At 43.8% G+C, this 13,360-nt stretch overlaps 2 protein-coding genes across 7 annotated transcripts in view; one reads left to right on the forward strand and one right to left on the reverse strand.

The window, feature by feature from the left end:
• The window catches only part of RNF32 (ring finger protein 32), a 38,977-nt gene that overhangs the window by 21,679 nt on the left and 3,938 nt on the right, over positions 1–13,360 (forward strand). The gene's annotated exons all lie outside the window — the stretch shown is intronic.
• Positions 10,087–13,360, reverse strand: part of LMBR1 (limb development membrane protein 1) — a 162,742-nt gene continuing 159,468 nt past the window's right edge. For all 6 annotated transcript variants that reach the window (XM_067747583.1, XM_067747582.1, XM_067747581.1 and 3 more), the window contains one exon: positions 10,087–13,122. The gene's annotated coding sequence lies outside the window, so the exon portion shown is untranslated. The remainder of the gene's footprint in view (positions 13,123–13,360) is intronic.

The raw sequence follows: 13,360 nt of genomic DNA on the forward strand, positions 1-13,360 counted from the left end.
GCTAAAGCTTTACTTAGAGGACAGTAGTGTCAAATACATTTATTATTGAACAAGAAAGATGAAAGAATAATGAACCAACCATTCAAATCTTTAAATGTAGGAAGTAGAAAGTATAAAAATAAAATAAGTAATTTATTAGGATAAAAGTAAAACTGGTAAATGAAGCCAATAGCTGGTACTTTGGAAAAGAGAAACTATAAGATAAACAGCTCATCAGAGTTTAAAAAACATTAACAGTGAGGTGGATGGACCTAGAATCTGTCATACAGAGTGAAGTAAGCCAGAAAGAGAAAAACAAATGCCGTGTGCTAACACATATATATGGAATCTAAAAAAAAGAAAAAGTGGTTCTGATGAACCTAGGAGCAGGACAGGAATAAAGACGCAGATGTAGAGAATGGACTTGAGGACTCGGGGAGGCGGAAGGGTAAGCTGGGACGAAGTGAGAGAGTGGCATTGACATATATACACTACCAAATGTAAAATAGATAGCTAGTGGGAAGCAGCCACATAGCACAGGGAGATCAGCTCGGTGCTTTGTGACCACCTAGAGGGGTGGGATAGGGAGGGTGGGAGGGAGAGGCAAGAGAGAGGGGATATGGGGATATATGTATACGTATAGCTGATTCACTTTGTTATACAGCAGAAACTAACACAACATTGTAAAGCAATTACACTCCAATAAAGCTGTTAAAAAAGAAAAAAAAGCTCTTCCAAAAAAAAAAAAAAAACAGGTACAACTACGAGGTAAAGTCTCACCAGGGTTAAAACAAATTAGATAAAGCAGAATGCAGATACACAGAATGGGAGGCATAATCACATATGTGGAAATTATCTCTAAATTATAAAAGACTATTGTATACAACTTTGTGCTGTTAAATCTGAAAATATAATTGAAATTACCTCCTATAAAAATAGCAAACATAGAAAGAAATATAAAATATAAAAATGACTGAGAAAGGGGCTTCCCTGGTGGCGCAGTGGTTATGAGTCCACCTGCCAATGCAGGGGACTCTGGTGGGTACGAGCCCTGGTCCAGGAAGATCCCCCATGCCTTGGAGCACCTAAGCCCGTGAGCCACAACTACTGAGCCTACACTCTAGAGCCTGTGACCCACAACTACTGAAGCTCACACACCTAGAGCTCATGCTCCACAACAAGAGAAGCCACCACAATGAGAAGTCCATGCACCGCAACGAAGAGCAGCCCCTGCTCGCTGCAACTAGAGAAAGCCCGCGCGCAGCAATGAAGACCTAATGCAGCCAAAAATAAAATAAATTTTAAGAAAATGACAGAAAAATGATACTAAAGCATCTCAATCTTTACTGAAAATATATTAAATTTAACAGCCATTCCTAATAATGACAGCGAACTAGAACTAAATGAAATTTCCTTGTCTCAATAAAGACTATATATCAGAAACTAAAAACACATTATTTTAGATAGTGAAACCCTAAAGATGCTAAATAGGTTACCCACAATCACACTTTGGCCATTCCTTGCCAATGCAATAATACAAGAAAACAAAAATACAATGTGTGTGCATTATATAATCCATATTTACTGTCTATACACATGGATTTTAAATCTATAAAATCATTTGAAAAATTATTAGAATTAAACCATTAGATGTTCAAATTCAAGATAAATATGCAATAATAATTGCATCCTGTATAGCAACAATAATCAGATATAAAATGCAATGGAAAAGGATCCCTTTCATAATAGTTAATACCTAAAAATAAACTTACAAGAAATATATAAATACTGATAAGGAAAAGTTTTCTGAGGATGACATTGGCAATATGGCCAAATAAGTTGTCCCTCACTTGTATTCCCCCTAACCAGCAACATAGCTTGGCATTCATCCACGGACAAAACTGCCTTAGTGGGAGCTGTGGGATCCAGCTCCATAAGCCAAGGGACCCGGGAGGAGTCTCACCCACCCAAGCGTCGAGTCACAGGCACACACACCTTGGTCCAGGCTGTGGACCCTGAAGTGGCCCTTGAACCTGCTCCAGGCTGCCGCAGCCCCTCTCACCTGCAGCCTGGGTGCCCCTGGAGAGCACTGCCTTAGACAATCACCTACCAACAAGAAAGCCTTTGTGGAAGCCCACGTTTCCAAAGGCAAAGTTCCAGCACACTGTTGGAACAACAAAAAGAAATACAAGTTTGGACACATTGGAGAGGGAAAGAATAGCCTGACTTTACCCACGTCACCCTCCCCCCAAGGAAGCACAGCTCAGGGCCAAGTGATTTCCCCCACAGGGGAAAATGAGGGCACGTGAGTAAGTGCCTGGCTTCCCCAGCCACGTGGGACACTGCCAGAGAGGCTCATCTTTCCCTCACCCCATCCAGAGTACTGAATTATGAGCCACATGACTGGGGATGGAAAAGACTGGGGAAGCAGTAAATAGGACTCTCAGAGGACATTAAAGGGATATGGATCCTACCAACAGTGTTGAGGACTCCATCAAGAAGCCCCCTCAGGAGCCACTGGGGATGCCTCTCCTGTAGCTCCCTCTCCTGGCCCCAGCACTCACCAGGGTTAAAACACGCCTCGCCCACACCACGTGGCTGGCTCCCTGGGTGCACCCCTGATAGTGAGAGCCAGCTTTGGCAGATAGCTAGTGAGCATGTGCAGAAAGCCAGCCCGGGTCTGCAGGCAGGGATGCACCACCGACTCGAGCTCCAGCCTCACCTTGGGAAAGCAAAGGAGGCTGTCAGCACCTAGCCTGATGTGTTGCAGGATTGAGAGAAGGCACACATGCTTGGAATTCTGCCACAGAGGGAGCAAGGAGCGTGGAGCAGGCATATCCACAGACCGTCTGAGAAGCCTCAGTATCCCAGCAGGGCTGGTGGAAGGGATTTCTCTCCTGAAGCCAGTCAGTAACGACTGGGGGAGGTGACTGCTTCCTCAGATGCAAAGACAGCAACACAAGACTTCAAGGAACATGAAAATCAAGGAAATATGACAACACCAAAGGATCACACTAATCTTCCAATAACTGACTTCAAAGACATGGAGATCTGTGATTTACGTGATAAAGAATTCAAAATAAATGTTTTGAGGAAGCTCGATGAGCTACAAGAAAATACAGAAAAACCACTCAACGAAATCAGGAAAACAATACAGGAACAAAATGAGAAGTTTAACAGAGGGACAGAAAAAATTAAAAAGAACCAAGCAAATTCTGGAGCTGAAGTATACAATGAATGAAATGGAAAATTCAGTAGAAAGCATCAACATTAGAACGGATCAACCAGAAGAATAAGCCTGTGAATTAGAAGACAAAACCTTTGAAATTATTCAGTAGGAGGAGAACAAAGAAAAAAGAAAGAAAAAGAGTGAAGAAAGCATATGTGATCTTTGGGATACAGCAGAAGAAACAATTTGTAAATTATTAGAGTCCCAGGAGAAGAGAGGAAGAAGGAGGCAGAAAGGATATAAAGAAATAATGGCTGAGAGCTTCCCAGATGGGGGAGACATTTAGATATCCAAGTGTATGAAGCTCATAGGCCACCAAACAAACTCAACTTAAAGAGATCTTCTCCAAGACACATTACAATAAAACTCAAAAATCAAAGACAAGAGAGAATCTTAAAAGCAGCAAGAGACAATAAGCTTGTAACTAACTTAACAAGAAAATGCCCATAGGCTAACTGGATTTCTCAGCAGAAACCTCAGAAGATGCCCAAGTGCTAAAAGGAAAACACTGCCAACCAAGAATACTCTATCTGGCAAAGATGTCCTTCAGAAATGAAGGAGAGATTAAAGACTTTCACAGACAAACAAAAGCTGAGGGAGTTCATCACTAGACCTGCCTCACGAGAAACGCTGAAAGGAGTTTTTCAAGCTTAAAAGAAAGGAGGCTAATTAGTAACATGAAAACATATGAATATATATATCACACTTGTAAAAGAAAGTACATAGTCAAATTCAGAATATTCTAATATTGTAGTATTATGGTGTATTAACCACTTAACTCTCTTATAAAGGTTAAAGGACAAAAGTATTAAAAATAACTATAGCTACAATAATTTGTTAATGAATATACACTATAAAAAAGATGTAAATTGTGACATCAAAAACACAAAAGGGGGGAGTAAGAGGGTAAAGTTTTTGTATGCAATCAGAGTTATCAGTGTGAAATACACTTATACCTGTACGATGTTTTATATAAGCCTCACGGTAACCACAAAGCAAAACCCTACAGTAGATACGCTAAGATCAAGAGAAAGGATGAGTGTGTACCACCCTGGAAAGTCATCAGTTCACAGTGGAATGCAGCAAGTGAGGAAGAAAGGAACAAGGGAACTACAAAACAGCCAGAAGACAATCAGGTGGCATTAGTAAGTCCTCACCTATCAGTAATTACTCTTAATGCAAATGAATTAATTTCTCCAATCAAAAGGCATAGAATGACTGGATAGATAAAAAACAAAACTCATATGCTGCCGACAAGAGACTCACTCCACCATTAAGGGCACAAATAGGCTCAAAGTGCAGGGACAGAAAAAGATATTCTACTCACGTGGAACCCAAAAGAGAGCAGGGGTAGCTATGCTTCTGTTAGACAAAATGGACTTTAAAGCTGTAACAGACAGAAAAGGTCATTATATAATTATAAAGTGATTAATTCATCAAGAGGATATAACAAAAATTAACTCAAAATGCATTAAAGACTTAAACCTAAAGCCTGAAACCACAAAACTCCTAGAAGAAAGCACAGGGGCAGGGAATTCCCTGCCAGTCCAGTGGTTAAGACTTCGCCTTCCAGTGCAGGGGCCGTGGGTTCGATTCCTGGTCAGGGAACTAAGATCCCACACCACGGGGCAAATAAGCCCGCGTGCCACAACTACTGAGCTCACACACCTCAACGAGAGAGCCCGTGTGCCGCAAACTACAGAGCCCACGTGCTCTGGAGCCCTCGTGCCACAACTAGAGAGAAACTTGCGCACCACAACTAAGAGCCTCCGTGCTACAACTAAGACCCGATGCAGCCAAAAAAAGAAAAATAAATTAATTAAATTAAATAAATATTCAAAAAAAGAAAGAAAGCACAGGGGAAAATCTTGACAATGGTCTCGGCAATGATTTTTTGGATATAACACCAAAAACACAAGCAACAAAAGCAAAAATAAATAAAGGGACTACATCAAACTTAATAGCTTCTGCACATCACTGGAAACAGTCTACAAAATGAAAAAAGACAACTTACAAATTGGGAGAAAATATTTGCAAATCATATATCTCATAAGGGGTTTTTATCCAAAATATATAAAGAACACATACAACTCAATAGCCAAAAAACCCAAATGTCTGATTAAAAAACTGGGCAGAGGAGGTGAATAGGCATTTTTCTGAAGACATAACAAATGGCCAACAGGTACATGAAAAAGGTCTTCAGTATCACTAATCATCAGGGAAATGCAAATCAACACCACAATGAGATATCACCTCACACCTCTTAGAATGACTGTCATCAGAAAGACAACAAATACCAAGTGTTGGTGATGTGGAGAAAAGGGAGCCCTCCTGCACTGTTGGTGGGAATGTAAATTGGTGCAGCCTCTATGGAGAACAGTATGGAGGTGCCTCAAAAAATTAAAAGTAGGACTACCATATGACCCAGCAATCCCACTCCTGGGCATCTGTCCTTCCAAAGGAGATGAAACCGAGATCTCACAGAGATCTCTGCACTTCCCTGTTCATGGCAGCATTAGGCACAGCAGCCAAGACACAGAAACAACCTAAGTGTCCGTCAACAGATAAATGGATAAGAAGATGTGGTACATCTACAATGGAATTCAGCCAGGAGAAAGAAAGAAATCCTACCATTTGCAACAACATGAATGAACCTTGAGGACGTTATGCTAAATGAAATAAATCAGGCAGAGAAAGACAAATATGGTATGATTCCGCTTATGTATAGAATCTAAAAAAGTCGAACTCAAAGAAACAGAGCAGATGGTGGTGGCCAGGGGCTTGGGGAGAGGGGTGGGGGGAATGGGGAGATGCCGGTCAGAGAGCAAGCTTCCAGTTAGATGTCCTAATGCACAGCATGGTGCCTACAGTTGCCAGTATGGTATTAGAGCCTTGAAAGTTGCCAAGAGATCTGAAACGTTCTCACCACAAAAAAGAAATGGTAACTGTGTGAGATGATGGGGGTGTTAACTGACCTTCCGGTGGTCATCGCTTCCCAACATATAAATGCATCACATCATCACGCTGTACACCTTAAACTTACACCATGCTGTACATCAGTTATATCCCAATAAGGCTGTAATGAGGTAGAACATCCTTGTTAAATATCAAAAGATATATAAAATTTTGGTAACTAAGATTCTTGTGAAATGTTAGATGAACAGGTGATGAACCAGCAGAAAGTCACCCACCTCAGTGCACAGGGATTCTAAGTCTACAGTAAAGGACACATATGAGATCAGTGAAGAAAGAGATTGAGAAAATCAATTAATTTATGCATTCATGTGAAGGAGAAAAATAGACATTACTTCATACCTTATCCTCAAAAAAGTTCCACATGGATTAATTATGTAAATACTTTTTAAGTGAATAAATAAAATTAGTAGAATACAACATAGATGTCATACTGGGCACTGAGCTCTGCCCGCACTCTGGCAGGGGGAACGGCCTGGTGACCCCAGTGTGAGGTAGAAGCTTCGACGCTGACGCTGCAGGTGGAGCGAGAGGTCAGCGGCCCCCACCTCGCCAGGCCGCTGTGCAGAAAAGCACTGGACACACTGACAGTCGACAAGGCAAAGTGACCGCCTTCACTTGGATTTTTAGTAACAGTGGAGCATTGGCTTATACATACATTAAGACACATATATTCTTTAGGGGTTTCGGCTATTTTCTTGTGGTTTTTAAAAGATGTAATCCTGTGAGTAGAATAAGTATTTCACAGTGCAATACTAGAACAGCCTGATGACAAAGAACGTTAGACATGAAACAACCATGCACCCTGAGTTAGTAAAGAGAGAAATCATCATCCAGAGGTGCCTTTAGGAAAGACTTTTATCTTAGTTTAATAGTGTACCCCATTTTACAAAAGAATTAAATAGCATTTTTCTAATGATAGAAACTAAATTTATTCAGTTCATCAAGGAACAAACGTGTGTTTCAGTAACAAAATAAGTTTGAACTGATCATTTTCCTTTAAATACCTGTAAAAACACTTTAACTTAAGCTTGTCAGTATAATGAGGCTTTAAAGTCTAGAAATCACAGGTGAAGATATTTAAAATAAAAATATAACTCTTGGTCCTGGATTCTCATTATATTCATCTTTACAGTTTTTCAGAGCTAAACATGTACCCTGAAGCCCAGCCTCAGAAGAATTGGGGTCTGTAGGTTTCCTAGTAATAGATGCAGTGAAAGATAAATTCCAAAGCCAAAGTGAACAGTGAGTTCATCAAGGCTCCTTGGGGCCGGAGACTAGCTCTGTGACAGGGACATTCCAGGAGTGCCAGGTTTCCTGCACAGGCCTGCCTTTCAGCTCTGCAGTTTGACATCCGTGTCTTCACCCCGTCACCCTCCTCACAACCTAAATGTGCACAGAACTTTAGATCAGTGTGCTATGAGGGATCCAGTGTTTGAATTTTAGAAATTGGAGCGTTTACAAAGCAAAATGTGCAGTGACCACAGGATCAGATACGGTAAAATTCTTCATTACCTGTGGAACAACAGTTCTTGAATCTGGGGTGTCGTGCAACCAACAGCCACATTTCTAAGCTGAATTTCCATACTCACCACTGGTGACAGTTACAGTAATGCAAATTCGTCTTATGTTTACTCTACACAATTGAAATTGCAAATTTCATGCGATACATCCCGCTGCCCAAGGCAGACAGATAAATGTCGGGTCTACCACCTCATTGGTCAGTGAGACCAAGACACTGCAGCAGCTTCTGCCTTCTCCCCCCGCAGCCTGCTGCAATTCTGTACCCCAGCGGTCTCCAGACCTTTGGAGTCTACCGATGGTCAAAGAGAGACTCAGGGCTCCAACAAGCTCACTGCCAACTTTCACAACCTTTCTATTTTGCCAAGTAAGAGTTAAAACCAAGCATCATACACCATCAGAATCATCTCATAAAAGGAGGACTATTTTTCAACACCAGGAAAGTTGGAAATACTTGACCACACACTAAAGGATATGCCTTTACACTGAACCGTTTAGCTTTAAGAAATTTCACTCCACTGAATTCACTTATTTTCTTTTCTGGCAGATGGGTGAAAACTTCTTTGTCATACTTGGGAACCACTGGTTTAATTACCTTCAGGGAAAAGAAGTCTAATCAACAGAAAAGAAAGGCAAAGAGGGATAATAATGTGATATTTTTAGGCACAATGAATGAGGAAGTGCTTGTTTCCTTTAAAGTTTCAAGATCTCACCAAGATGGATATGTTTTTAATACTCTAGATTAGATTAGCTCAGGCCATTCTATTTTTATAAATTAATCTATCTTACTTGCAAAAGAACTGTGGCCTTGCATTTTCACTCTTCTGTTGCAGAGGGGATTAATGAAGTCTTTTTTTACCTTAGTCTTCCTGCATCTACTGGGTCTTAACTAATTAGTAGAATACAGAGGTCATCTTTCTACAAATAGTCATGCTTCCATATGCTGAGGATTTCTCTCCGCAGATCTGCCTTGCTCTGAAATATCACTGGCACATTCCTAACAAGACTGAAACAGAGCAAAGTGAAGTTGTGTCACACTGTAGGTTCTTTTAAATAGATGGCAGTCCCGTGGTAAGAACTGTGCGGGTCAAATGTTGCGTTTTGTACCCACAAGTAAGTGTCAGAAAGTAACCTTGAGTCAGCAGCGCCTTTGTCATGGAGGGCGCTGGGGCCGTAGGGATGATCCAGGAGGCCTGGTGCGCTCTTGCGTCGTCTGGTGAACTCAGATCAAAGCCGCCTGGAGAGGTCACTAGAGCTGCTGTGCTCATACCTGTCACCAGTGTGTACAGAAAGCCCAAGCGTTGCCCAGAATGCAGTGGTTGGTCCTTGAATGCCTTTGATCCTTATCTAGAAATTCTGCTAGCATATGTCATATAATTGAGGTATGGCCTTTTATTGCTGCAATTAAAACTTTTCAAATGCATTATACTATCTCAACCCAAGCTAAAAGTCCTGACCATTGTTTAAAAAGTGAGGTTAGGGATTTGTCAGATGCTGTGGTTGACTTTAGGGGCTGCCGCTCCCACACCCTCCCGCAGGATTTCTCTTACTTTTTTTCATTTACATCTCGCCAAACAGCATAATGGTCTTAAAGTTTGTTTAGTCCTTTGGCTTCCTTTATCACATAGAGATGGCAAACATTCTGTTGCTAACTTGAAGTGGCTCCAAGCAGCAAGACGGGGAGGATATTAAACCAGTAAAAGCTTATCAACTGATTCATTGATATGCTGTAAATTCCAGGCTTTTCACTTGGCTTTTGAGGGCGGCCGTAAGTCAACACATTAGTAAGCAATTGCTGACATCAAGATGGATGCTGAGAGGGGCCTCCTGGGCAGACAGAGTTCACCTGGGCACTTTTGTTAGGATTTTTTTTTTACTGTTTAGCCAGGATGTACTTGTAAATGACCAGTAATTGCTTTATATATCAATAACCTGAATTTGTAATGACTTAATTTATCAAATATCTGAAATGTGAGACTTAAAAAGAAAAATATAAGAAGATATTCATTTTTTTAATTGAAAAATGTATGTATTTTGTCCATAGAATTAATATTAACCCCTAGTTTGAAAACTAGACCTCGATCGTCTTTGCATGTGTGGTGCTTGCCTTTTCAATCAGGGAAGGCCTCTGACCCGTGTGACAGTGAGGCAGTAAACAGGAGAAGAAGGATGCTAATCACACAGGAATTCGACATTTAAGAAATATTTCATAATAGCTACACTTAGGACACTGCTCTGACCTGGCCACGATAGGTAGTCCGTAAATATATAATGATTTAAGTTTTTAAAATATTACCCTTGCTAACTTTCCAATACTTGAAGCACAAGAATAAAGACAGTCACATCAGTTCACTTTTAGAAATTTGCCATAAATATAAACTGAAGGATTTTCGGTATGTTTATTAACAAGCTAACGTCAATGTTATAATTAGAAGCCAAACGCTGATGCCTCACTGAATCTTGACACGGCAGGTTCCTTCAGCATCATTCCACGCAGACACTGTCCTTTTTTTTAATCCCCACAAAGGAACCTGTACTGCAGTCCTTTAGAGTATGCACATTAGGGCATGTATGTGTCTCCATTTCTAATCTATTGCAAACTTAAAGTCGACATTTTTTATTGAACGCTAAGGGCCTCGCCAAGATGAATCTAAGGAACGAGGAGATAAGAAATACACACAGGAAAAAGGTATGAGCATCCAGCCGGTGACAAGTGTCAAGCGAAGGGGCCAAAAGTGCTCTCTGGGCGTCCGGAGAGAGCGCACGTCCAGCCCAGGCGCGGGGGACGCACGGCCGTGCAGAGGTCGCAGAGACGGAGGAGCATGACGGTCATTCGTGGGCTGAGTGAGTCTCGCCAGACCGGAAGATCCCTACGGCAAAGTAGTGCCTTTCCTGAGGAGAGGCGGGGGCGAGGCTGGGGAGAAGCTGGCATCAGCGATGGAGGGCGAGGTGGGGACGGCAGTGTCCCCTGCAGGCGGTGAGGGTGAGGGAGCAGCTGGGGGCGCCTGGCCTACGCCTGCCCGCTCCTCCTCTGCCCCTGCACCTCGCTGTCAGACCCTCTCTTCCGCACCCTCTCCCGGCCCCACCCCGCCTTCCTGCTGGGTTGGGCGCCCTGTCGTTAAAGGAACAAGATGTGCCCCAGCCCGGCCCGGCCCAGGCTCCTCTGGGACCCGTCTATGCTTTCTATCCCTCACCCTGCCACAGCTAAACGGCAGGGTAAAGGCAAAATTACTTAGCTTAGGTTGAATAACCTGCATTTTAAGTCTTTAACCACCACTGCATATAAAGGGGATTGTTATTTTTCTCATTTACGACATGCTTTCCATTTAAGCTGAGGAAGAAAGCATGGTCGTTAACGAGTGTGAAAGTGATGCCAGGTGTGGCGGACAGGAAAATACAAACGAGCACACCTGCGTCCGGCACTGACCCTGCACCTCGCCCGTTCAGAACGTGGTTCCAGGTGGGGAGCGGCTGTTTTCAAGCGGCCTCTGCAGACCCGAGCATCGCCCCGGAGCCCCTGCCTGCTTCCCCACCAGACTCACGGCCTCCTCTGGGTGCGCCCCACCTTCCTGGAGGGAAAGAGGCAGGAAACACTCTTTGACAACGGTATCAGTTTCAACCAGCCGTGTCATGGAGAAACCCCGAAGAGACGAAGGGGCAGGGAGCAGACTAAGGTCGGAGGCCAGCGTGGCCGGCCGGGCGCATTAAGACCCGCCCTCCACAGAGGCACTAGCTGCATCTGCGAAACTGACGAGCCCGTTTCTTCAGCAAGTGTTTCTGCTGTGTCCCCCGTAGTTGGCATACAGAGCGACCGACCCACAGACAAACAGAGGCGGGAACCCGGGGACCCAGGGAGAATTCTGCACGGTGGGCTAGCGTTGAGCGCAGCACTCCCATCGCCTGAGCTGACAGTGAGAAGGAATGGAGGCGGCCTGCAGCGCAGGGAGGCGACAACAGGGACTGTCCCCACTGGGGCCACGTGGGACCCAGCGGCGTGCACACCAGCTCCAACTCAAGCCGTGAGAACTCACTCAACGTGTAGGAAGAGCACCACAGAGATACCTCACCACACACGTGACAACATTAACATATATATACAGAGAGGGATATATAAATACTCGTGGCCTCCACATTTACTCCGTTGCTCTCTTAAGTGACCTTTGAAAGCTCACGGGGACACCTCACACTTGGGAGTTGGGTGGTTACGTCTCCAGGAATGATGACTAAAGCTGTGTTAAATAACTTTGACTCAAAAATTAATTGGGAAACTTCTATGATGGCAGTTCTCAAGCATGAGTGAGCATCAGAACCCCGTGGGTGTTGTTAAACCACAGACGGCTGCTTCCTATCTGCAGGTTCTGACCCAGGAGGGCTGGGCTGGCCCGGGAGTTGGCATTGCTAACAAGTTACCAGGTGATGCAGATGCTGCGGGTCCAGGGAGCTCACCTGAGAAGCAGCATTGCGATCCTTTCACACCAACCTGTCTGCTCCAAGTAGCACTTCTGTTCAGAACTAATTTGAGAACATACCTCATAATCTGAGACACTCTGGAACAGAACGTGATCCTTTTTATTCTGAGGTATCATTTTGGAGGAAGAAAAGACCTCACCTTACAGGTCTAAATGGGAAATATCTCACACTTCAAGAAAACCCAATTTACAGAAAACCTGAGTTATAAAACATTAATTGGAAGGCAGCTGTATGCATTTCCAAGTAATTCTTCCTTTTATAAAGTATAGGGAACTCTTCTACTTTCAATAATTTATTTGGAGATTATCAGGTATTTGAAAGGCTGAGGAACAGAGAAAATGAAACACTGCCAGCTGGAGCCCATAAGCTAGGGTCCAGCTGCCAGGCAAGCGTAATTAGAATCAGTAAGAAACAGAACTGGATTCATAGATGGAAAAGCTTCTTCCTCCAGACCTCCAGGTATGGCTGAAAATCAACTGCATGCAAAACCCCAAAACACAGGTGCCTGGATTCAAAGCCCGTGGGCCGCCTGCCGTGTTACAGCACGGCCTTTCCCTGAAACCCAGCACGCATCCTGGTTAACACCCAGGGACCAAGGCTGGGCAGGCTCACTCACCACAGCCGCTGCCCGCGCAGGCTCGAGTCTTCTTGCAGGACAGATGGGAACTGGAAGGGAATACCAGGTCCGTGAAGGCAACTTCTAATGGAGGTGACTTACACAGACATGGCATCCCGCCAGGTTATCCACATAAAAACGAACAGACAAACCACGCACACGGGATGTCCAATAGAGTAGGATACTTGAAATGGGAAAGTCCCCCACGTCCACGGAGAACACGTTCCACGCATCACGCTCCTAAATGACTGCGAGGTTCGATGGGCTGAGTTCCTTTCATCCCGCCCAGTTCCGTGAAAGAGCCACAATCTCTCAACCAGGACACTGCTAATTGCTGCAACAAATAAACCCCTAATTTCAGCGACTGAAAATAGAGCTTCAGTGACCTGAGTCACAGCATGCCACCCTGTGAGACACAGATACTGTCCCCCCACCATCCTTTCGCCCTACCATCCCCTGGGCCTCAGAGACCTGTGTGTCCAGCCCAGAGACCCCATTCCCATTGGAAACGCTGTGTCACGTGGCCCCACCTAGCACAGGGGGAATGGGGAATGTGGTTTCTGGATGGGACG

This window comes from Pseudorca crassidens, chromosome 8, assembly GCF_039906515.1.
Source record: "Pseudorca crassidens isolate mPseCra1 chromosome 8, mPseCra1.hap1, whole genome shotgun sequence".
NCBI lineage: Eukaryota > Metazoa > Chordata > Mammalia > Artiodactyla > Delphinidae > Pseudorca > Pseudorca crassidens.